The sequence below is a fragment of the Octopus sinensis genome, linkage group LG17 (assembly GCF_006345805.1).
Source record: "Octopus sinensis linkage group LG17, ASM634580v1, whole genome shotgun sequence".
In the NCBI taxonomy this organism is placed as follows: domain Eukaryota; kingdom Metazoa; phylum Mollusca; class Cephalopoda; order Octopoda; family Octopodidae; genus Octopus; species Octopus sinensis.
The window spans coordinates 582,834-606,833 of NC_043013.1; the positions used below are offsets into that span (position 1 = coordinate 582,834).

Genomic DNA, 24,000 nt, shown 5'->3' on the forward strand with positions numbered 1-24,000 from the left:
TTTCTGCTTGATTTACTCTTCTAACAAAATGTTGCACCATTCATGCTAACTCTTTAAAATGGTATTTCTTTGAAATAGCTTTCCATCCTTCCATAATTTTTAAAACTGAACCAGTTGAGATTAGTGGAAGCTGTTTGATTCTATAATTTGTTTCCCTCCTTACTTCAAAAGGATTGCTCAGAAATAATTCTAAAAAACTAAGAACTTTCGCATTTTAGTATTTTGTATCTTTCCTACAAATGTAGGATGTGTGTAGTAGTAGTAGTAGTAGTAGTAGTGTAGTAGTAGTAGTAGTAGTAGTAGTAGTAGTAGTAGTAGTAGTAGTAGTAATGCTACTACTGCTACTACAACATGAGAATAAAACTTCCCACATTTGAAGGTATGTAAATGTAGTTGGAGAAACCTAGGTTAATTAGAATTAATTAAAGCTTGATAGAATTAACATCTAATGTCTTAGATTTAATCATATCTCAAAAATCATACAGAAATTGTCGGCTATGAAGTGATTTGCAACCAATTTTTGAAACGGTCATTGTTGTTTAAAATTTATTTTTGTAAACAATTCCTTAATTTTTAGAGAGCAGAATGGTTTTTCACTTGCTCTGTGCTCACATTTATCTTAATTAAATCTAGGAAATAATCACTGTGAAACCATTAGCTTCAACATAATTTTCAGACAATAGTTGATTGATATTGTTTAGTCTTATTCTCATGAAACGGTTTTAGGAATGAGGCAAACATTATGTTTGTGCTTGTAATGTGTATCTGAGACACAAAATCTCAGAGATTGCAATGTGAAATAAAGAATTTTATTGCCGTTAGATTTTCTTATGTACTATACAAAAGCACAATGGTGCCTCTGTGGTTACTCAGTCTGCAGATAAATTCCTTGTAGAATATACTCTGTTGCCTTGATCAAAAGGGATGGTCATGGCTAGAATACCTTTAACAATAAGTCTGAAGCAGAGCAGAATTTGTGTCAACAACCTCAAAAAAAAAAAAAATTAAATTGATACCGTTGTTATGGAGAAACGATGATGAAATTATAAAATGCTTGTTAATTGCTGGGGAGGGGGTGAAAACAAATGCAGAACCTATGAACTGAAATATTTTCTTTCCTCAATAAAAGTACTTTCCACTTTCAAAATATATCACACATCACCACCACCAAAAAAAAGAATTTAAAGACGAAACAGTTTATCAATTTTATATTTTCTTCTATTCAGTTTTCGTGAGTTTGACAGAAAAATTTATTTAGCTTAACCCTTTCGTTACTGTATTTATTTTGAGATGCTCTGTATTTCTTTCAATTACTTTTAAATATAACAAAGAAGTTAGAAAAATAACTTAGTTATCATTAAGCTTGTGTTAAAAACATAAATTGTGACTAAGGTTTGATGGAAGATTTTAATTCAGAACTTATGAAAACAAGACATTTGTACTACAGAGCCAGAGCTGGTTTCAGCCGGGTTGGTAACGAAAGGGTTAAGACATGAAATACTGTTATTGTGAACCCTTGGTTCACAGCAGCAGAATCTTTTAACACCACCTTCAATCAAAATTTAGCAGGTTTTCAAGTTTTATGTGAGCTTCTCCTGTTTTGTCCAGCATACTTTCATATCAGTGGTGTGTGTGTGTTGCATTATCTATGAAGATCTACCATTGTTTGAATATGATTATTTTTACTTTATTATTTGTTGTTATTTTAGAGTTCAGTCAGTTATGTAGAGCATTGTACAATGTGAATTTTGTTTTTCCCAGATGCTCTGGGTTTGGTGTTGTGTGTTCAAGTGTCAGTAATTCAATAGGGATAGGTTAATAATACTTGTTAAATTATTGGGTGGTAATTGGTATCAATTGTCAGGTATCAAGTAAGAGTATAGTTTGTGTTATCTTACTGGGTATTGATTGTGTAGTGTGGGTTGTTGTTGTTTTGCCCCAAATTAGCCCTGATTAAGTGAATCCATGATCGAAGGCATTCCATCCATGAACATCTCTTTATTTAGACTTAGAGTAGCTGGGACTATACTATTGAAAATTTCCAAGACAGTTGAGTGTGATAATAGAATATTTTGTTATTTCCAGCAGGTCGAATGACTGTGGTGAGACTCTCTTGTTGAGTGTATGTGTGTGTGTCTTTATATTGTTTGGTTGTGATCCCATAGTGTGTGTTGCATGAATTTCTTATTTTATTGGGTGTTTTGTGTTGTGTGCAACCCCAAGGGAACTTTATGTCCCCCCTCCCCCCAGCACCACTGCAAGTTTGTGAGCTATAGTATGTTTTTTTTTTTTGTGAAGACAAATGGCCTAGTGGTTAGTGTTGCACTCATGATCATAAGATCCTAGTTTCAATTCCCAGATCAAGCAGTGCATTGTATTCTTGATTAAGAAAAAAAGAAATCATTTCCTGTCGCTCCTGTCTCCACTCAATCGTAAATCGGGTCCAACAATAACTGGGATGTCGACCCTGAACTCAGAGAATCACATTACTCTCAGATGTTCTCTCCAATTGTTTTTGATGGAATTTAGGCATAGCTGTGTGGTTAGGAAATTTGCTTTGCAACCATGAGGTTTTGGATTCAGTCCCACTGCATGGCACCTTGGGCAAGTGTCTTATATTTTATAGGTCAATCAATGCCTTGTCAGTGAGTATCCCATCCAGAATTAACTGGTTAATGGTTATCAAACTTAACTCTTTGGCTAACGGATTAACGATTAACAGTGTCCACCTTTGATTATTCTATATGGACTTTTCTTTGATACAGTTGACAGTGTGGACAGTCATGTCCCACATAGTGTCCAGTTCATTATCATGTCCCATATTTACTTATTCTCTGTTGCTTCTTAGGGATCATCGATGACTTTCCTCCACCCTTCTTGACTTGGAGTGAGGGGCTATCTTTTCCATTTCTCTTCTTCCTGATCTTGAATTGTCATTGATGCTTTTGCAATTTAGCTCTTTTTTTTTTCTTTAGGTAGAGTTGTTGGCTCTATGTAAACCCATTTTTTTACTTCTGGTAGAGGTGGTCTGTATTAATCTACTCTCTATCCTTCCAGTATGGAAGGCCTAACTCAAATCTTACACTCAGCTAGCATAGCTGTCAGCCATTGAAGCCTACCAGCCACTACACTACAACAAGAACTGGTCTTTTTTCGTGGATGTTCAATGTTTCATATATGTTTATAACCCTAATCTCTTTCCAAATTGACGTTGTTGGATGCAACTGTTTTGTGGTGGTGAATTTCCAACACTCTTACCTAGTTTTCTCGTCCAACCTTTTCAATTCCCTTCACATCCATTCATTGTGTGTTACAGCTGTAGTTTATAGCTGAAATGGTGCCTTGTGTATTTATGCCTGATATCTTATATCTAGCAAGGAATTCAGTTTTTTTTTTTTATAATATTGATTGGCAAAAGGTGGTGGGTTGGCACATTGGTTACCTGCTGGGGAAAATGCTTAGCAGCATTTCTTCCGACTTTGTTTTGATTTCAGATGCTACCAGGTTGACCTTGCTTTTCATCCTTTCAGGGTTAATAAGTACCAGTTGAATACTGGGGTTGATGTGATTGACTTACCTGTTCCCTTAAAATTGCTAGCCTTCTGCCAACATTTGAAACCAATTCCAGCCTGGCTCCTCTCCAGTTCTCTTTCTAATTTCATCCTTATGTCTTGTATCTTAGTTTTTCCTGCTCTTATCTATTTTTTGTGTTTTATAGCTGTTTTTAATAGTTTTCCATTCTTTATTAGATATTTTTATTATCCATATTATTATTATTGTTGTTGTGGGGTTGCCTGATGAAGTAAGCACCAACCAAGCACTGAAGTCAATTTATTTGACTATTTCCTCTCCTAAAGTTTGAGGTGTTGTATCTGTTAAGAAATGGTGATTATTTTAACTTAAGTAGCTTATTGTAATCTTTTTCTTTTCCTCTCAAACAATATTTGATATCTCGTAGGAGTATCGCAATTGAATGTGCATATCCAATGCTTTTTTGTCTTAATTTTACAAAATTGAAAGCCTTGAAATTCGAGGCCATTGTGCAATATACATTCAGACTACCTGTTTTAGTAAACAATTGCACATTCATGCATAGAAGTATCTTCATTTCAAACCATTTGCACTTTGGGAGTGGTTTGTCTCCCTCTTCCTCTCTGTCTGTCTGTGTGTCTCTGTCTGTCTATCGCTCTCTCTCTCTACTGCACTCGCTCTCTCTATCATTCTCTCTCTCTCTCTCAAAAATATCTCTGCCTCCAAATTAGTCTCTCTTTATATTCACTGCTAACTTTGAAAATCCTCACTTCATGCAACAATTTCTGATTCCTGTTCATCAGTTTTTAATATGAAGACTTAGTTTTGAAATTGAAATATTTCTATATAACTCCAGAAATTTTTTTTTTGTTGTCATAACACTAAATATTGATGATTTCTGTATATATAAAAAGCAACCTACCATAAATGCTTTTATTTACAAGGGTTGCAGAGAGAGAGTGAGAGAGATATAGGGGAAAAGAAAGAATTTTTTAAAACTGTAAAGATTATGTGGTGGTATGTTGTCAGTGTGACAGTCCCATGAAAGGGAATAATACTACTGCTATTTAGCCCTAGGAAGCACCTCTCTGAGAAATTTAGAAATATTATTTCTATGTAAAGATTATATCAATCTGTAAATTAATAGTAATGTTTCATGATATTACATCTAATTTTAATTTAATGTTTCTGACTTAGAGTAAAATTATGCAAAGGTGTTGCATAGTATGAAGTTTTTTTTCTTATTGCATCATAAAAGTGATTATTTTTATATATTGATCTTGTCTAAAATTAAGCTTGACTGAAAACATTGACCTGACGTCAATAATGGAGTTAACCTATGACTTTAAGATGAAAAATTTGTAAAATCCTAAAGTTATACATTTTTCTGAAGTGAAACTAAAATCTAACACTATTTCATTGTATGCATGTTATATGACTTGTGTCTTGTTTTTTTTTCTTTTTTCTTTCAAACATTTACAACTGCTCAAAGCATTAACCCTTTCATTACCAACCTGGTTGAAACTGGCTCTGGCTCTATAGTACAAATGTCTTGTTTTCATAAGTTTTAAATTAAAATCTTCCCCCAAACCTTAGTTATCATTAAGCTAGTGTTAGGAACATAAATTGTGACTAAGTTATTTTACTAAATTCTTTGTTATGTTTAAAATTAATTGAAAGAAACACATCATCTCAACAGAAATATGGTAAGAAAAGGGTTAAAATATATAGTAGAGAAACAATTCTGAACCCTTTTGATATCAACCTGGCTGAGATCACTTCTGGTTCTGTAGTACAAATGTCTTGTTTTCATAAGTTCTGAATTAAAATCTTCCATCAAACCTTAGTCACAATTTATGTTGCTAACTCTAGCTGAATGAAAACTAAATTATTTTACTAAACTCTTCGTTATGTTTAAAATTAATTGAAAGAAACACAGAGCATCTCAACAGAAATACAGTAACGAAAGGGTTAAGGACAAAATGTCAGTTAAATCAAGCACAAGTTTAAGAAATTATATTTTTTCTTTTACTTTCAATATTTGCTGGAGTAGCAATGGAGAACCAGTCAATTATTGAGTACAAATCTATTATTCTCATGTTTTCTCATATTAAAACCTATTTTTAAAAACTATGTAAATGATTGATCAGGCCAGTGATCATTGTTAAAATAATTTCTCTGCTAGCAGTTGTTCATTGAAAGTATCTTTTCAGATTGATTTGTAAAGCTCTGTTTTAGGAAAGCCGTTGCATAACTAGCTTCAACAAGATTGTTTCTCAATCAAAAAATAGTTTGAACACTAAACATAAGTGGCTCTCAATTCAAACAATAGATTTGTTTTTCTTTAGTTGATTCCCCCCATTTTCTTATTACATGCTCTTCAACTTGACTCTCTTCTTTTTGTTGCAGTTAAATAATTTGTTGATTAGTTATCTCATTACTACAATATAAGCTCTCTTAATGAGATTTCTCTGCAGTTTTCTCTTAGAGTTTATTTTCTAACTTTGCTACCGATATTTCCTTTCATTGCTGCTTATTTCAAATCCAGTTCATACTTGAAGAAAATGCATGAAAGGCACTTGATAATGGGATAAAAAATATACCAGTCCTGTTTTTTAGTTTTTGCAGTTTTAAAAATGAAAGCAGGTTTCCTACAGGTACAGAGGAAGGTAAAAGGGAAAATAAAACCATATTTGGTGAATTATATGTTAAAAGGAAATTATACATATTGAGGGATATGAAGTTAAGACCCTGAAAAGACTGCACTGTTTTATAGTAGGGTTGCAATGGGAACGGTTGCTAATCAGTGCAATTGAAACATGTGTTGGTCTTTGAAAGGCAGAATATAATTATAGAATTAAAGATAATGCCATTGCTACTTTGGAGTAACCAATATGGTTAAGGAAATATATTCGGAATCATCCCACGGAATATTCCTCTATTTTCTGATCTCGTAAGAAGTTTATTGGATTTAACTGTTGAATAACATTTCTTTGAATATCTGAGAGCAAAATGGTAATCGGTTTGGAGTAATCCCTTATTTTTTACTTACATATATAATGTTAAAAGGAGATTAATATATATATATATATATATATATCATCATCATCATCGTTTAACGTCCGTTTTCCGCGCTAGCACGGGTTGGACGGTTCGACCGGGGTCTGGGAAGCCAGGGGCTGCTCCAGGCTCCAGTCTGATCTGGCAGAGTTTCTATGGCTGGATGCCCTTCCTAATGCCAACCACTCCGCGAGTGTAGTGGGTGCTTTTTACGATATATATATCTTGTTTTCAAACCTTAAAATTTCCATTTCTGATATGTGCCAGGTATAAAGTGACATCTAAATTCCTGATCACTGTTGCCTTCAAATCCATGTCAAGTATTTTCTTGTTTCTGCGGATAGGAAACTTTATTCTCCATGCCCCACTACACCTAGCAACCCTGAACAGGGAGCAAAATATCTGGTAAAGCTTTTCTGATACACAAGAAACGCTAATGGAAAGATTTGATTCTGTAGTCACACAGGGCTTCTCAGGCTTATAATTGTTTCTAATTTATGTGTAAGGCCAGCAACATTTTAGGAGATGGGGGTTTGTCAGTTGAATTAATTCCAGTCTTTGACTGGTACTTTATTTTGTTGATCCTGCAAGAATATAAGGCAAAGTTAACCTCGGCTCAATTTGAATTTAGAATGTAAAGCCCCTGAACCAATGTTGCAAGGCATTTTACCGAATCTGCCCTCTGTTCTGATATTTTTTAACAGAATCCTGCTTTCCTTCCCCACCCCAACCCACTGCCAGAGCAGTTTCTCTTTTGTAAATAGTAAGGATTAGTGTCTTTCAGTTGGTACAAGTTGTCTTCATTTGCAATGTAGATACCAATAATTTAAGATGGAGGTTTTCACTTGATGTTGTATTTCTGAGATTGTTTTGGTACCTAAGACGCCTTTTGATGAAAGGATCTAATATTATTTCACTTCAGTTTGTGGTTCTGCATCAGTGATTCTCAACCGGGATCTCTGTAACCCTCAGACCTTCATACAAGATTTTGTGGCTAAAATTTATCTGCAATAAGCTGGTAATATTTCTACAATACGCAAAATATTTTCATTATTTTTTTTTGTATACAATTCCCAGTATTATTTAAATACAGAGGTAGAGTAAGATTTTTTCTTAGATACATTGAATGGTTGTGGAAGTCCAGTAGAGTAAAATGGAAATCGAAGAGCCAGAAAATAGTTGAAAAATTACTATTCTCGGTGATAGTGCATAACAGGATTTGCTGATTGAGGTTGTTGTTACAGTTAATGTGAACTGCTAAACGCAACAGAATTAATCCTTGTATTTATTTTCCTATCACTTCAAGATAAATGTCTCGTGAGTCATTGTTCATGTATCTGTAAATAAAAGCAACGAAATCTTTGTAATCTGTGCCAATCTTTGCCCTTTGCTCATCCTGTGACACACAGGACATGTTTCCCGATGCATCATTTATGATACACATTCCCTGATTTTTTTTCTCAACCACCAGAGTAATTTGGGACTTATGAATGGAAAGGTTTATATTACTCAGAATGTATGAAACCAGAGCCTAACTAAAAGTCTGAGAATAAGCATGGACATAAGGACAAACTTACAAAAATTTTTTGGAGAAGCAAAACATTCAGTTAAGACAACTTGATATTGCAGAGCACCTTCATTTAATTGAATCTATCTGGATTTCATTGTCAGTCATTTTTCAATCAAAAATCTTACAATTGTTTTTCGGGTTTTAAGACAGTTCTGTTTTCTCCTTCATATATAACTCTGAATCTGTAATACAGTTTGACTGTATCCAGTTTATTTTACAGTTGTAATCTGAGGTTATCATATCTAGAAGTAGATACATTCCTAAAGGTTTGTGGATGTCTTTCATGTTAATATCAATGATGGGATAATTGTGATATTGCGTTTAAGGAAAATTGACTAGTCTGGCATTTCCTCATTTTATAGTATCTGATAGGTTTTGTTCAAGTTGTGTAGTCAATTAAAATCTCAAGTGACTAACTTGTGTTTACACACACACACACACACACACACACACACACATATACTTATATATACTTTGAGGGTTATCAAGGCAGCCAATGGTTTCAGGTGAAACAATCTTCACAATTATTCACATGCAAGTCTTGGAACTCTTCTCCGTTTTGGATGAGAATACCAACATTTCGATGTGGTTTGCTTGAACAGTTGTGAAGATTGTTTCACATGAAACCAGTGCCTGCCTTGATAACCCTCAAATAAAAAAATATTTATCCACCAATGTGATGTTGACTACTCATTCTTACTGTTTGATATTAGTGTACATACTCTCTCTCTCAGATCACTTTTCTTCTGTATCTATCAAGGTAAAATTTCCAATAGTGTTTAATGCTGTAATTATTTTAAAGTGTCCTGTTAATAAAATAAACTACAGTTAGATTCTTTCGTCTTGTTTGAAGAAATATTCATTGACCAGTTTCAACTGTTGATATTTTTGTTAGGTTTCTCTTGAAATACACGGCTTTTGTTTCAGTTAATTTTGAAATGAATGCAGGATTTAATCAAATAATCTTGTCATCATTTTTAAGCTTGTTTGCAACATAAATTAATATGAAATTTTGTTGTTTTCAAATTCGAGCACTTTAAAATGGAATTGTTATAATAGAACTGAGGTTCCATTATGAGGTTGATATCAAAAGGGCCAAAGCTATTCTCTACTGTTGTGTCTGATTCCATTGACTAAATTTAGCTCCAGTCGATTATGATTGAAGTAAGTTGCTTCTTCAGTATTTTTTGTTTGTTTTCAAATGAAAGCCACTGTTTTATATGAATCTATTTTAAAGCTAGCATTCTTTGCCAATTGTTGAAACCAGCATGTGTCGTGGTGTGTTCGTGTGTTTGTCCACATTTACCAATATAGAGAGCTGATAGCATCTTGTCATTTAGACAATTGAAGTGCCCTGGCTTCAGTGTATGTATGTATCCATAGAAACTAACTACATTCCACCATTCAGGTAAACAGTTCTTCTCATGCTCACTAACAGAACTCACTGTGGAAGCTGTTCTATCACAACAATCGTCTCTCTCTCTCTCTCTCTATCTCCTTTTTATATATATTTTTATCATTCGTTTTTTGGCATCTGATGTAATGTGCTGGATATCATTGGGATGGCGTCAGTGAAGCAGAAGGTAATATTTACTGATTTTTAAAGAATTTCCGTCATAAGTGTTTACAACTGTGGAATATTTTTTGTGATTATTATTAGTTCTTGAGTATTTACCATTCTAATCACATCTTTTATATTCCAATTTAATGTGATCGATACAGCTTCACTATGACAATGGCTGTTCAGGTTTGTATGACCAATTAATATACATAAAGCTATTTATTTTCTAGTTTAGAATACTTCTCAGGTATTTAGGAATATGTAGACTGACAAACATTCTGTTTTAATTACTAATTATTTAAAAATAATTAAATTTAATCTGGATGTATTTTTGGAATTTCTTTTAAGCTGGACTTAAAATATTCCTATTGGAACCACAAGCTATCACTTTCACACACTTATACACGTCTGTTTATTGATCTTTCTGATTATATTGGACTGAACTTGTTTGTTTAGTCCCAAAAATAAACTAACTGTTGTAGATTTTAGTTGACTCTTGTATAAAATTGTTGTTTGCAGGATTATGGAATTCATCATTTTTAGGCTCTACACTTGTGATAATAGATCTTTGCAAAGATGTATTGCAATTTTAGCCATTTTGCATGATCAGTTGCTCTAAGTTTACCATACCTTTCAATTATGACAATTTTTTTCTACTACAGACACGAAGCCTGAAATTTTGGGGGGAGGGGATAGTTGATTACATTGACCCCCAATTCTCAACTGGGACTTAATTCATTATCTTTAAAAATACCTTTTATATGAATAAATTCTCTCTCTAAACCAATTTCTTTTATTTAATGTTTTATTAAAATGAAGTGGCAGAGGTTGCCTAACATATAAATATGGATTCTATCACTTTTAGAAATTGTATAAGTTTTGCTATAAAATAAGTCTGGCAACCAGTGGTATGTTGTATACTTTGAAAGTAGTGTGCAGTTAAAGATGGTATGGAATATACTCTCTTTAATGTATAGAGTTTACTCATAATATATTTTATATTCTGCTGTCTTTTCTCTCTGTTGCAGATTAAAAAACTGAATGAAAATAGAAATTGTTAGATATATATTTTCTAATTTACCATATTAAATGAGCTCCGTTCATTCTTCTAAATTTTCCTATTTGTTGTGATAGGACCTGACACAAATGTTGAGCAGTTTTGTAATTAGTAAAATAACACTCTGCTAATATGATGAAATAGAAAAAGCAAAAACAAAAAAACAAACAAACAATTCTTTGAAATGTTTGTGTTTTTGAAGTTTCCAAATGAAAATGAGTAAATAAACAAATAAAAAGTCAGACCAATTATATCAATCTTAGTTTTATCAATACAGAGTAAGATGTTGATAGAACATATTGAAATAATCTACAGATATAGGCGCAGGAGTGGCTGTGTGGTAAGTAGCTTGTTTACCAACCACATGGTTCCAGGTTCAGTCCCACTGTGTGGCACCTTGGGCAAGTGTCTTCTACTATAGCCTCGGGCCGACCAAAGCCTTGTGAGTGGATTTGGCAGACGGAAACTGAAAGAAGCCCGTCATATGTGTATGGCCTCCGTGCTGTGGGCACGTAACAAACACCATCCGATCGTGGCCGTTCGCCAGCCGCGTCTGGCACCTGTGTCGGTGGCACATAAAAAAACACCATCCGAGCGTGGCCGTCTGCCAGCCTCGTCTGGCACCTGTGTCGGTGGCACATAAAATCACCCACTACACTCTCGGAGTGGTTGGCGTTAGGAAGGGCATCCAGCTGTAGAAACACTGCCAGATCTGACTGGCCTGGTGCAGCCTTCGGGCTCACCAGACCCCAGTTGAACCGTCCAACCCATGGTAGCATGGAAAGCGGACGTTAAACGATGATGATATATATATGCATGTGTGTGTGTTTGTGTGTCTGTATTTGTCCCTCTAGCATTGCTTGACAACTGATGCTGGTGTGTTTATGTCCCCGTTACTTAGCGGTTTGGCAAAAGAGACCGATAGAATAAGTACTGGGCTTACCAAAGAATAAGTCCTGGGGTCGAGTTGCTCGATTAAAGGCGGTGCTCTAGCATGGCCGCAGTCAAATGACTGAAACAAGTAAAAGAGAGAGATGATCGAATGAAAGAATCGGTTTCCAATAACCTCAGTCATCATCATCATCATCGTTTAACGTCCATTTTCCATGTTGGCATGTGTTGGATGCTTCAGCTGGGGTCTGGAAAGCCAGGAGGCTGCACCGGACTCCAGTCTGATCTAGCAATGTTTCTACAGCTTGGATACCTTTCTTAACACCAACCACTCTGACATCAGATGGTGCTTTTTACGTGCCACCGGCACAGAAGCCAGTGGGAGGGCTGGCATCGACCACATTCAGATGGTGCTTTTTACATGCCTCCAGCATGGGGACCACAACTACGATTTCCATTTGATATTGATGTACTTGACTCAATAGGCCTCCTCAAAGCAGGGTTTCTACTTCCAATAGCAGACTCTTTAATAAAAGAATATATTGTGAAATGTGTTTTTGCTTTGAAAGTCGAGGAATGGCAGAATTCTTGAGCAACAGTTTAAAAAAAAAAACAAAAAAAAAAAGAAAAACCTTGTCATATTTGCTCTATTCCTTTGCAGCCTGTTGAAGTCCCAAGGTTGCATTCAGGCTTTCAATCCTTCAAGGATGATTACCATAAATACCTGTCAAATAGTCAGGTTGATTAAATCACCTGGTGTCTTGTGTCTTCAGCAGAAATATTTGTTTAAAGTAGTTTTATGTGACTTTTCCACTGCACCAGGGAATGGAGTTTCTGAAGGGCTGATAAAATGTTCATGGCATGCACTCTAATTAATGATTGTTCATCTGCCAATGTGAGAAATAGAATTATCGGTTTTAAAAAGGACTTAAATTGGTGGAAGCATTAAGGCATCAGAAAAAATGTCTTGCAGTATTCATTCTGGCTTTTTACATTCTGATTTCAAATCCTGTCTAGGGTCAATAAAATACTGTACCTATCAAATTAACTCTCAAGACTTGGGGCTACAGTAGAAGTCCCACCCAAAAGGCCATACTGTGGGACTGAACCTGAAACCACATGGTTGCATAGAGTTTCATGACCACACAGCCATGCTTGTGTCAATAAAGAAAATTTTAAAAAATGTCAGCAGATTCTGTTATTAAAGAAAATACATTTGTGAAAACAAACAAAATGAGAATTAAGGTAACAGCAATGGGAGTCTGTGGTCTGGATTTGATTTTGGGTTTAAGACATTTCCTCCCTTAGCATCATGGAATGTCATGAACAAAAGCTTGAAAATTTCAGCGTCCCTTTCCTTAACTTTACAAATCTGATATCTTCAAAAGAGATTTCTTCCATTCTAGAATCACTTATTTTTGTCTATTTAATTGTATTAATTCTGGTTGAGTTTATTTTCTCAATTGGAGATTATTTATTTACTGCAGTTATTTGATTTGGCCAGTTTTTTGCTAAAAATATCTTTGAAATCATAGAAGCCTATCATTGCCATTCTGTCTATTTACTGTTGTTTATTGTACAGAGTGGCATTATTGAATGGCAAATGTCCAAACCAATGCTATGTGATAAAAAGCATATCAGGAATTGCACACAAACACACCAATCATACATATAATATGTATGATGTGTGTATAATCATGAAGGAAAAAAAAAGTTATATATGTTGTTGAACTTCTGCCATGTTATTCTGAAAATGTTTTTCATGATTGTTTGTTGTTTATTGCTGGCAGCCTGGAGATTAAAGGGTTAGGGAAGACTGGGAACTGGAGAGAGAAAATAAAATTGACATTTGATTAACTTAAAATAATATACGGTTGACCTGTCTTATATTTTTTTTAATTACATTTTCACAATCATTCTCATAAATGGATTTATGATAAGAAAATTACATTAATGTGGCAAATGCTCTTCTGTTCTTCATATGCAAGCATAAACATTCTTTCTAAATGTTCCATGCTTGCATGCATCAAATGGAATTTGTTGAGGCAGATTTTCTGTCTGGATGCTTTATGGCCAGACATGCTTTCACAGGATATTGGAAATGAAATACAATGCTTGTATAACAGTGAGGCTCATTTACAACTACTATGTCATGTCAAGAACACACGCACACACATAAACAACAGGCTTCTCTTAGTGTCTGTCTACCAAATCAACTCCCAAGGCTTTGGTTGGCCCAGGGCCTTAGTAGCATAATCTTTGTACTACGGGTGACTTCACAAAACCCTATTGTAAGTGTACAGGGTTCAATACTTTTAATTGTGCTGGTAATACTTAAAAGGCACCCATTACACTCTCAGAATGGTTGGTGTTAGGAAGGGCATCCAGCTGTAGAAACCAAGCCAAATCAAACTGGAACCAGTTCCAGTCAAACTGTCTAACCCATGCCGGCATGGAAAGCAGACACTAAATGACGAATGATGATGATATCTCTATGAGTGCCTGAAAGATGTTCCTTTTAATGTTATTAAATTTGCTTCTGTTGATGGATTTATTTGGTTCACACCAGGCATGAGCGACCTTGTTTTTTAAGAAGCAGGTCACACTAAAAGAGCTACGCTATTCAGAAGGTCCTGTGGGTTATACCTTTGACTCATAAAAATTCTTCATATTCTCTGTGAACAAGAGTTGGGAATTTCTGGATCAGAATTATGAGAATTTAGTTTGTTGTCATTCAGACTCAGGTCAAATCTGAGTTAGCAAATTCAGCTGTGTTCATACTGTCCTTAGGATATCTAGGAGTACATTATTTAATGTTCTTCCCTTCATTCTTAATACAGCAAAAATAGCAGCCAAATCCCACTCCTCTCACAAAGTCAAGTGACTGTGCGGAGGTTCTCTCATTAGATTTTGATTTTTTTTTTTAAATGTAGGAATTTGGGCAGAAATGACCCGAAAGAACCAGTCTGTGATGAAATGAAAATATTAACATAAGTACAAGGCCTAAAATTTTGACCAGATGATAATTGGTACTATTGACCTCAGTATTAAACTGGTGCTTTATTTTATTGACCTTGGAGGGATGAAAGGCCAGATTTACTTTCCTTAGATTTGAACTCAAAGCATAGAGAGCCAGAACAATGACTGCAAAGCATTTTGTCCACTGAATCTAATAATTTTCTCAGTCGTTAATATTAAACTTTAAAACCATTCTTACTGGCTGGGTTTTATTGAATAAATTCTTACTCATTTAAAAAATTTTATTTTTACTCTGCAGTTTTTGATGATTAGAGCCCCCCCCCCCTAACGTGTGATTACCATTGTCTCATCCCAAATACTCTCTGTTTTGAATTCATTTATCCTTTCTGATTAAACCTTTTAAAATGTCTTTCGATTCTAACCTTTCGGACGTGTTTTCTTATGTCTGTCTCTGATATCCTTTAATATGCTAATATATGCACAGACTCTTTAATGTAAAGCATTTTGCACTGTCCATCGATTGGATAGTTTTTTTTTCTCTCTCTTACAAGAAATCTGTAAAGTTTAGATGTTCAAATGTCTGTAGATTCTTAGTTTCTTTTTAGTCAGACACTTCTGTGGTATAATTTTTGCTTTTGGCTTAGAATTAGAATCCTGAACATTTTATGGATTCAAAGAATGGTTGATTTTGTTCTCAGTGATAAAATGTTGAGTATAGAAGGTGGGAAAACAAGGATGACCAATTTGGTCCTCTCCTTTAATTTTAGTTGGAAGTGGGATTGGCACTGTCCCCTGAACAATTCTGTTTTTCAACACATGATTATAAGCTTGTACACTGACTTAGTGATTATCCTATCCTTGGCAAGTCTGGTGATGTCTAAAACCTGCCTTGAGGGGTTTCCTGTTTTTGCTAGAGTAATTAAAATACTGTACATAATAAACTAATTGCTTTTCCCCCAGAGTGCATAATTATTAATTGCTAACATTTTGATATTCCCAGCTTTAAATTAGTTCTAACTTAACAGCTTTCAGGATTCATCGAAATGATTCTTTCTTTCTAAATTTGCTTATACTTTCTTGTCTTTTTCTATTTCTGTTCCATCACAGTCATGCTGTTTGCTAGGAGAGTAGAGTAGGGTAGGCTTTGCACAAATTTACTACAGGCTGTTTAGTATCTATCTCAGAGGAGCCAGTTTGTATATTTTTGCTCCCTTCACTAGATTATTACCATTGTTGTAGTAATATTGAAGAGAGAACTATAATGCATGAACCCCTTAATACTATAGTTTCTGGCATACAAGTCAACATAGTGAATATAATAAAAACATTTAGTAAAAAAAGATAAACATCATTATTTCTCTTTACAAATCCAGTTGTACTTCACATGGAAGTTTTGGTCCTCCAAAGTTGTCTTGATTTATAAGTCAACTTCCCTTTTTTTCTGTAAATTTTAATCTGAAAAAGTCTTCTTGCATACTGGAAAATATGGTCCATTTGTATTGTCTCTGAAGTGGAATCCTTATTTCAGGTCATCTCAAGACTATTAGTATGGAGAAAGTAATAACTTTAATTAGTATGAATAAAATAACAACTTTGTCATTACTATTTGCCAAAATATTTTCGCCGCTTTGAGACCACGACCTGTCTGTGCTGCATCATGGAATTCCGTGATGCAGCACGGAATTTTGTCAGGGAACAGGTTGCGGTCTCAAAGCGATGAAAGTATTTTGGCAAATTAAATCTAAATGTTGAAGTAAATTTAACGGTTTTTGTGTGTTTTTAAATGGCTTATAAACACCTTCCACACTGCAATTATTTTTGTTTCAGTACACGCTCTCAGATCAGGTCACTTGCTATGCAAGTACATCTCTGTAATTTGTCATGACTGTTTTTAAATAATGAATTAATGTTAGTTTTTTTTTTTCTTTTGTTTCCAGTTTACCATAGATTCTAGATATTTGTGTAAATGTTTAGAAAATTGTGTTTTTATTCTCTAAGACCTAAATGTTGTTTGCTGGAAGTAAAATTAAGGTATTATTTCCCAGAATATTCTAACACACACAAATTCAGACTTCAGCTGGCTTTTGGTGCTACATTTACTCTTTTTATTTACTTGTCAATTACATTGTTGCATAATCTGAAAAGAATGCATTAAATGACTTCTTCCCTTGATCAAATCTTTCCATGTTTCATAATGGTGATAGGGGACAGTAGGGGCAGTAATTATTGATACTAAATAAATATTTACTCTGTTGCTGGTCTTCTTTGTCAACTTCCCTATTTCCTTTTAAAAACATTCTGATCTCACAAAAATATTAAAGGAATGTTTATTTTACTAAATAGTTTCCTTTTGATGTAGTGGACCTGTCTCTGCCGCCTACCCCCCTCTATTATCCAGCTGTCATACACCTGACAGGTCTTTGCTTTCTTATTTGTAAACATTTCTTTCTTCTTTTTCCTGGGTCATGTGAAATAGTTCAGTGTGGAGCTGATGCAGTGTTCTTTGTCAAGCTTAATGAATTTTCTCTTAATTTCCTTGCTTGGATAAGGTTTATTTGCCCCATTATCACTGTATGCACACAGCTTATTGATGTTGGCCCTTACAATGACATGTTTAGGGTCCTGTCATTGTGTTCTTATATCCTTTTGTTGTAAATGAATGATTTTTTTTTTTGTAACTATGTCGAGGTGAAGAAAGCTGGGTAGGTCAAGTATTGAACAACTAATTCATAGATCACAAGTTCCAACCATTCGCAGGCGTTTTATTCTCTGGACTAATTCCTGAATTGTCCATTCTTTGGTTAACTTAGATACTAAGAATAAATATCTGATTTGTAAAGAATTGGTGTCTTCTATAAAGGTATATTTCTTCTTAAAATCATAAAATGGAACCATTTTGTCTACGGATCTTGAAATTCTTTTGAGACTTTTTCTTAACTTTGGCAGTTATCAGACATTCACTACAAGAAGACTGTCCTAAATGTAGAATTTAATATATTCTTTTAGAAGATATTAATTATTTATTTGCAAAATAATTTTTTATATATTCTCTTCCTTAAATTAACATTTTTTTCATCTTCTAAAATAACCAATCATAAAATCACATTTGTTTCCACTGTTGGTTATTTAAAATTAAAACATTAGCTTCATTTATTTACTTCAAACTAAAATCCAAAAAAAGAAGAGTATAGATACATTTCTTTTAAATTGAATCCTTGTAAAATTAAGATTCCTCAGATGAAATTCAGCCAAGCAACTGCAATAAAAAATAAGCTAAAAACAAATTTGTTCTCTTCTGGAAATCAATATTTTTTAAGAGCAGTTGAGAGGAACATCACTGTGGAATGTGGAACCACGTTTTATTCTGTTGTTTGGTGTTCTTATCCTTTCAGGTTCAAATCCAAAAGTAGATGGAGCAGGTCAATAAATTCCAATAACAACACATTCTTTTCTTCTCTAGGCCCAAAGCCTGAAATTTTGCGGGAGGGGGCCAGTCAATTAGAGCAATCCCAGTATGCAACTGGTACTGAATTTATTCCCCCCCCCCCCCCCAGGATGAAAGGCAAAGTCAACCTCAGTGGAATTTGAACTCAGAATGTAAAGACAGATGAAATACTGCTAAACATTTCGCCCAGCATTTTAACGTTTCTGCCAGGTTGCCGCCTTCCAATTGCCCCATATTGGGGTTGTCAGGTCAACATGATTGTCAATGCAATCAGAAGTATGAACGAAAATTGATGTCTTCCTGGAAGCTTGCTTATTGCTCTACAAACACTTACTAAAACAATGTTATTTAACCCTAGGTTAGCTTTCATCAAGCACATTGATAACACTGTTCAACACGGTTTCCATTGCTAAAGCTATTGAAGTGATTTTTAGGTTATGTTTCGGCTACTGAATCTAAAAATGGGATCAGTTTTGCTAGATTGTTCTGGTTTATGACATAATTGAAGACCCCTTATTTGAGAATTTTGCTATACTTAGTCTTCTGAGCCCCTATAATTTTTATGATATATAGTAGTTGTTGAGTTGATTTTTAGATATTTGGTCATTTAATTTCATATTAAATACTGAAATTCACCTCCTTTTAGGTCAATGCAAAAAGATCCCCTAGGATAGCAGTTTCTGTGAGACAATTTTGATATTTTCAGATTCTCCTTTAAGTTTCATGGAACAAGCAATTGGTATAACTGCATCAGGATTTCCTTTATGTTAGAAAACACATTTTGGTGGTTGATATTCTGGCCGTCCCATTTGTAGAAGTTCAGGGATATTATTGCTGAAGACGAGCTCTTCATCAGAAAGAAGAGCCTCGTCTCTCTTTTGATAGGATGTTGTTTTCACTTCTGGTTGTTGGAGACCTTTTCTTGTAGTTTGGATGCTAAAGATTCAGCTGACAGCTTTGGAGAACTACTTTGGTGCCAGAAGCCTTATTTCATATTCAGTTTCACTACTACTGTTTGTGGTAGACACCAAGCTGTGAATTTCTTCAACAGCTGACAAAATAATGTTAGAAAGAAAGGTCAACAGCTGTAGGGTGTGCTGTGTGGTACACATTGTATTGCAGATTCCAAATCAAGACAGTTCCATGTTTGTCTTTGTAGTGTTGGAAGCCTTTCACATCAATGACACAAACCCAACAGCCACTGTTCTAGTTTTTCAGTTCTTGCCACACCATAGACATTCTCAAGTTCAATTTCTTTTTCTGTTCTTTTGTCCATTGCTGAAGGAAATCTAGAATGATTTTCATACCTTATAGAATGCCCATAACTTATGTTGATTTCCAAGCTTTATTCTGGAATAAAATATACTTGTTTTACAAAGTCTGTGATATTTTTTCTATGATTTTCTATAATTTATTTGCCACAGATGATGATGTAAAATACTTTTCGATTGTTCAAAGAAGCTCTTCATGATAAACTCATTTACTTCTTTATCTCCCCCAAAATAATAAAATCATTGCTTAAACTCCAAGTGACAATTTTAAAGTTAGGCCTTCTATTGGCAGAAGGCCTGAAATTTGGTGGGGAACGGTTAGTCGATTACATTGCCCCCCCACCTCCATTGCACAACTGGTACTTATTTCATTGATGCTGACTGGATGAAAGGCCAAGCCAACCTCAATGGGATTTGAAATCAGAATGTAGTGAAGAGTGAAATGCCGCTAAGCATGTCGTCTAGCATGCTAATGGTTCTGCCAGATTGTTGCTTTAATAAAAATTGAATAAAAATTTAGAAATTTAAAATATGTTGATAAAAACCCTGGTAAAAAATTGTTAAAATGCAATGATTCCCCTACCTAGGGTCCCCTTAGCTAATTGACTAAGTTGCCAAGTGTCAAAGTATTAAGGCCTCTGACTTAACTTCAATCCTAACTCACTTGTAGTCAGATTCTGAAAACTCTTGGTATTTCATCCTAAGGCAACATCATCATTTGAGGGGAATCCATTATTCAAAAACCAGTGACTCATTCATTCAGTGCCCCCAGAATTCATTTGAATATTGTTTGCAACTAAAATAAAAAAATAAAAAAATTGTAAACCAGAGTAATCAAAAACATTGCATCTTTGACCATTCAGTCCCTTTTTTTTTTCTTTGGTCTTCTCTTTTTTAAGAGTCTAGGATGTGATGGAGATTTGGCTGCTATTTCTAGCTTGTCAAGTGGCTCTATAAAAGGCATCCTTATTGGCAAAACACATGCACATACTCATGCACACTGACTGGTTGCCTGTAGGAGGCAACGATTTTGTTGCCTTGAATTTTGACTGGTTGCCTGTAGGAGGCAACGATTTTGTTGCCTTGAATTTTGACTGGTTGCCTGTAGGAGGCAACGATTTTGTTGCCTTGAATTTGAACATTTACCCACTTCATCACAATCGGTTTTACTTGCACATCAATAATTTATTTTAATGATTCAATGTTTATTGTAGCACCACTAAATTAACTGGAATCTTCTAAATTGTCTGAGCTTCTCTATAAATATTTCAGGCTTTTATAATCCATTTACTCTGAGTTCCTGTAATCTGTTTAGCATAAAGATCCTGCCACTTGCTGCTTGGAATTCTTGTTCGGTGGAGAGAGAGCTCTGTCTGTTTGTCTCTCAAAGTTGTGATGTAGAAAACTTGTAGAAAACTCTAAAAATGAGTAAGCTTTTGAGATAACCTAAAATTCATCACGTTATCACACCCTTTGTCCTCACAAAACTATTAATCATCACTCGTGACCCAGATTGTTTTGATTGTCTAAATTGATCTAATTAACATAATCATGTTCACCATAATAATTTCTGGGTGAGGAGCCTAACCTAAAATTAGTTTAGGCTTGTGTCTGATAAATCTTCTCTCAAAACTCTGGAATTTAACATTAAAATTACTCACTTCCTCATCTTCTTATCAGATATATTTATAATTACATCTATATTGTGCAAGAACACCTTGGGAGTAATTTTCATTAGATGTGGATATGAGTGTTTGATTCTGAACTATAAACCCTAGAATGATATGCAGGTGAAAATAATTAACGCTTTAAATGATTATATATATATATATATATATATATATATATCAAAAAGGGAAAATATTTATCTCTGCTGTAAATATAATGAAAAAATACTATCCATTAGTGATGAAAAAGATGTCAGAAAAACACTTGGTTCTTTATTGCTAGGAGCAAAATGATATTTACAATTTTGTATACCATCATCGTCTTATCTTTTCCATGCTTGCATGGTCTGATGGAGTCTGTCAAGGCAGATTTTTCTGTTGCCAAATGCATTCCTGTTGCCAATCTTCAGTAATGTTTCCCCATGGCCAGACATGTTCTCATGGAAGATTGGAATATGGACATCACTTGTCTAATCGTGATACATAGCTATCACATGATATCAAGATGAGGTCGGTCTATTTCTCTCACTCAGAGCTATATGGGTCTGTATGCATCATCATCCATGCTACATGTTAGGATGGGTTGGATAGGTTGTCATAGTTTGAGCTCCTTATTGGGAGCCTCTGCTCTCATAGACTGGTCTTGCTTGCTTGTGTTTAATTTTTGTTTTAGTTTCTATGCCTGGATGCTCTTCCTGTCCCCAACCACCTTACAGAGCATACTGGGTGCATTTCATTGTATGTGTGGCTGTACTACATATAAAAGTATGTCTGTATATGTAGTAAATGTGTGTGTGTGTGTGTGTAGGCACATGGCTTAGTGGTTAGGGTCTTCTGGCTCGTGATTGTAAGGGTATGAGCTTGATTCACAGTGGCACATTGTGTCTTTGAGCAAGGCACTTTATTTCTCACATTGCTCCAGTCCCCTCAGCTGGCAAAAATGAAGGGTACCCCTATTTGAAAAGATCAGCTTTCTCCCATTCTGTGTCACATTGAATTTCCCTGAGAACCACATTAAGGGTATGCATGTCTGTGGAGTACTCAGCCACTTGCATGTTGATTTTATGAGGAAGCTGTTCCGTTTATTGGATCAGCTGGAACACATCATTGTAATTAATAATGCTCGTTAGTTATACATGTTAATGTGTGTGGGTGGGTATTTACATACACATACACACGTAACAGTAAGTATGTGTGTGGGTGGGTATGTGTTGTATATGTATGTGTGTGTGTGTAGGTGTATAAATGTGGGTTGGGTGTATATATGTGGGGGTGTATATTTGTGTGTGTGTGCATATACACACACATATCTGGCATGTGTGTGTATGAAGGTATGTGTGTGCGCCTTAAAACTTCCTCCTCACATTCAGTGTTAATAAAAGCTGTCCTTTGCTATTTGGTGCAGCCACCAAACAACTTAACCCTCTCATGGAGCTGTAGTTAAAACTTCCACATGTCTGTAGCTCCATGGATGCAGCCACATGATCAACCTCCTGGAACTAGGAGTTCCAAAATATTACTCTGGATCTGAATCACCTAAAGTTGTGCACCATTTTGGATTGATGATGCTTTTGAATATTCTATTCCAGTTGAATAAAATCATCATTTTGTGTTCTCCTTGCACATTGTTAAGAGTTGCATGGATTACGACAGTCTGAGATGGTTCTTATTTGGAGTTATTACCTTCTTAACAATGTTGCAGACTACATCCTGGTCATATATTCCAGTTTTGGCATGGTTTGTGAGGCTGGACTCATTTCCTAACGCAAACTGTTTTTTGTTGTTCTGAGAAGATTGGTGAGAAAAAAAATTCTCTACTTTGTTCCTGCTTTTTCAAAACAATTTGATGGAGAGAGAAGTGGGGGTAGCAGAGGAGATAGGAATGGCTGAGAGACGATGATAGGTAGCTACATGTTGGTTGTTGGTAAAGTGGATGAATAGAAAGATGACATGAGTGAGATGAAGGGGAAAGAGATAGGATAGAGACTAGAGGAAGGAAGAGAGAATAATAGGAATGAGTAATGGAGGGAGTAATGTGTTTGTGTATGAGAGAGAGGTGATGGATAGCAAGAGAAAGAGTAGGACAGATATCAGTGCAGTGTAAAGGAGAGAGAGAGAGTAATGATTTAAATTTATGGCATTTTGTGAGCAGCTGTGTGGTAAGAAGCTTGTCTCAATCACATGGTTCCAGGTTCAGTCCCACTGCATGGCACCTTGGGCAAGTGTCTTCTACTGCAACCTCAGGCTGACCAAAGTCTTGTGAGTGGATATGGTAGACGGAAAGTGAAAAACCCCCATCACATATATATGTGTGTGTGTGTGTCTGTCTATCTGTGTTTGTCCCCCCCCCCACCATTACTTGACAACTGATGTTGGTGTGTTCACATCCCCATAACTTAGCAATTTGGCAAAAGAGACTGATAGGATAAGTACTAGGCTTACAAAGAATAAGTCCTGGGGTCAATTTAACAAATGCTCCAGCATGGCCGCAGTCAAATTAGTGAAACAAGTAAAAGAATAAAAAAATAGGTTTAAAATCCGGCAACAGATTAAAGGAAACTGGAGTAGATCAGCTTTTGGCAGTTGGAGAAAGCCAGTCCTGAAACTTGATTCAGGGCCACTGAATTCTACTTTAACAGCTGAATATTTGCTTTAAAAAAAGGGATTCCAGATTAGCCTGCATGTAGCAGTCGGGTAGTACAAGGAAATATATTTGACTAGATTGCTAGTGTTTCACCTTTCATTCTTGTTGACAATAATTCTTGATTGGCCGAGGGAAATTTACTGAAGCCATCAGTATTAGAACCTTATAGTCTTTAGTTGACTACTTTAGCTTACTCAATTCTTCATCATCATCATCATTGTTTAACGTCCTCTTTCCATGCTGGCATGGGTTGGATGGTTTGACTGAGGTCTGGAGAGCCAGAAGGCTGCAACAGGCTCCAATCCAATCTGGCAATGTTTCTAC

At 35.2% G+C, this 24,000-nt stretch overlaps 1 protein-coding gene across 3 annotated transcripts in view; it reads left to right on the forward strand.

Annotated features, from left to right (window-relative positions):
• LOC115220877 (protein spire homolog 2-like) overlaps window positions 1-24,000 on the forward strand; it is a 126,643-nt gene that overhangs the window by 60,376 nt on the left and 42,267 nt on the right. The gene's annotated exons all lie outside the window — the stretch shown is intronic.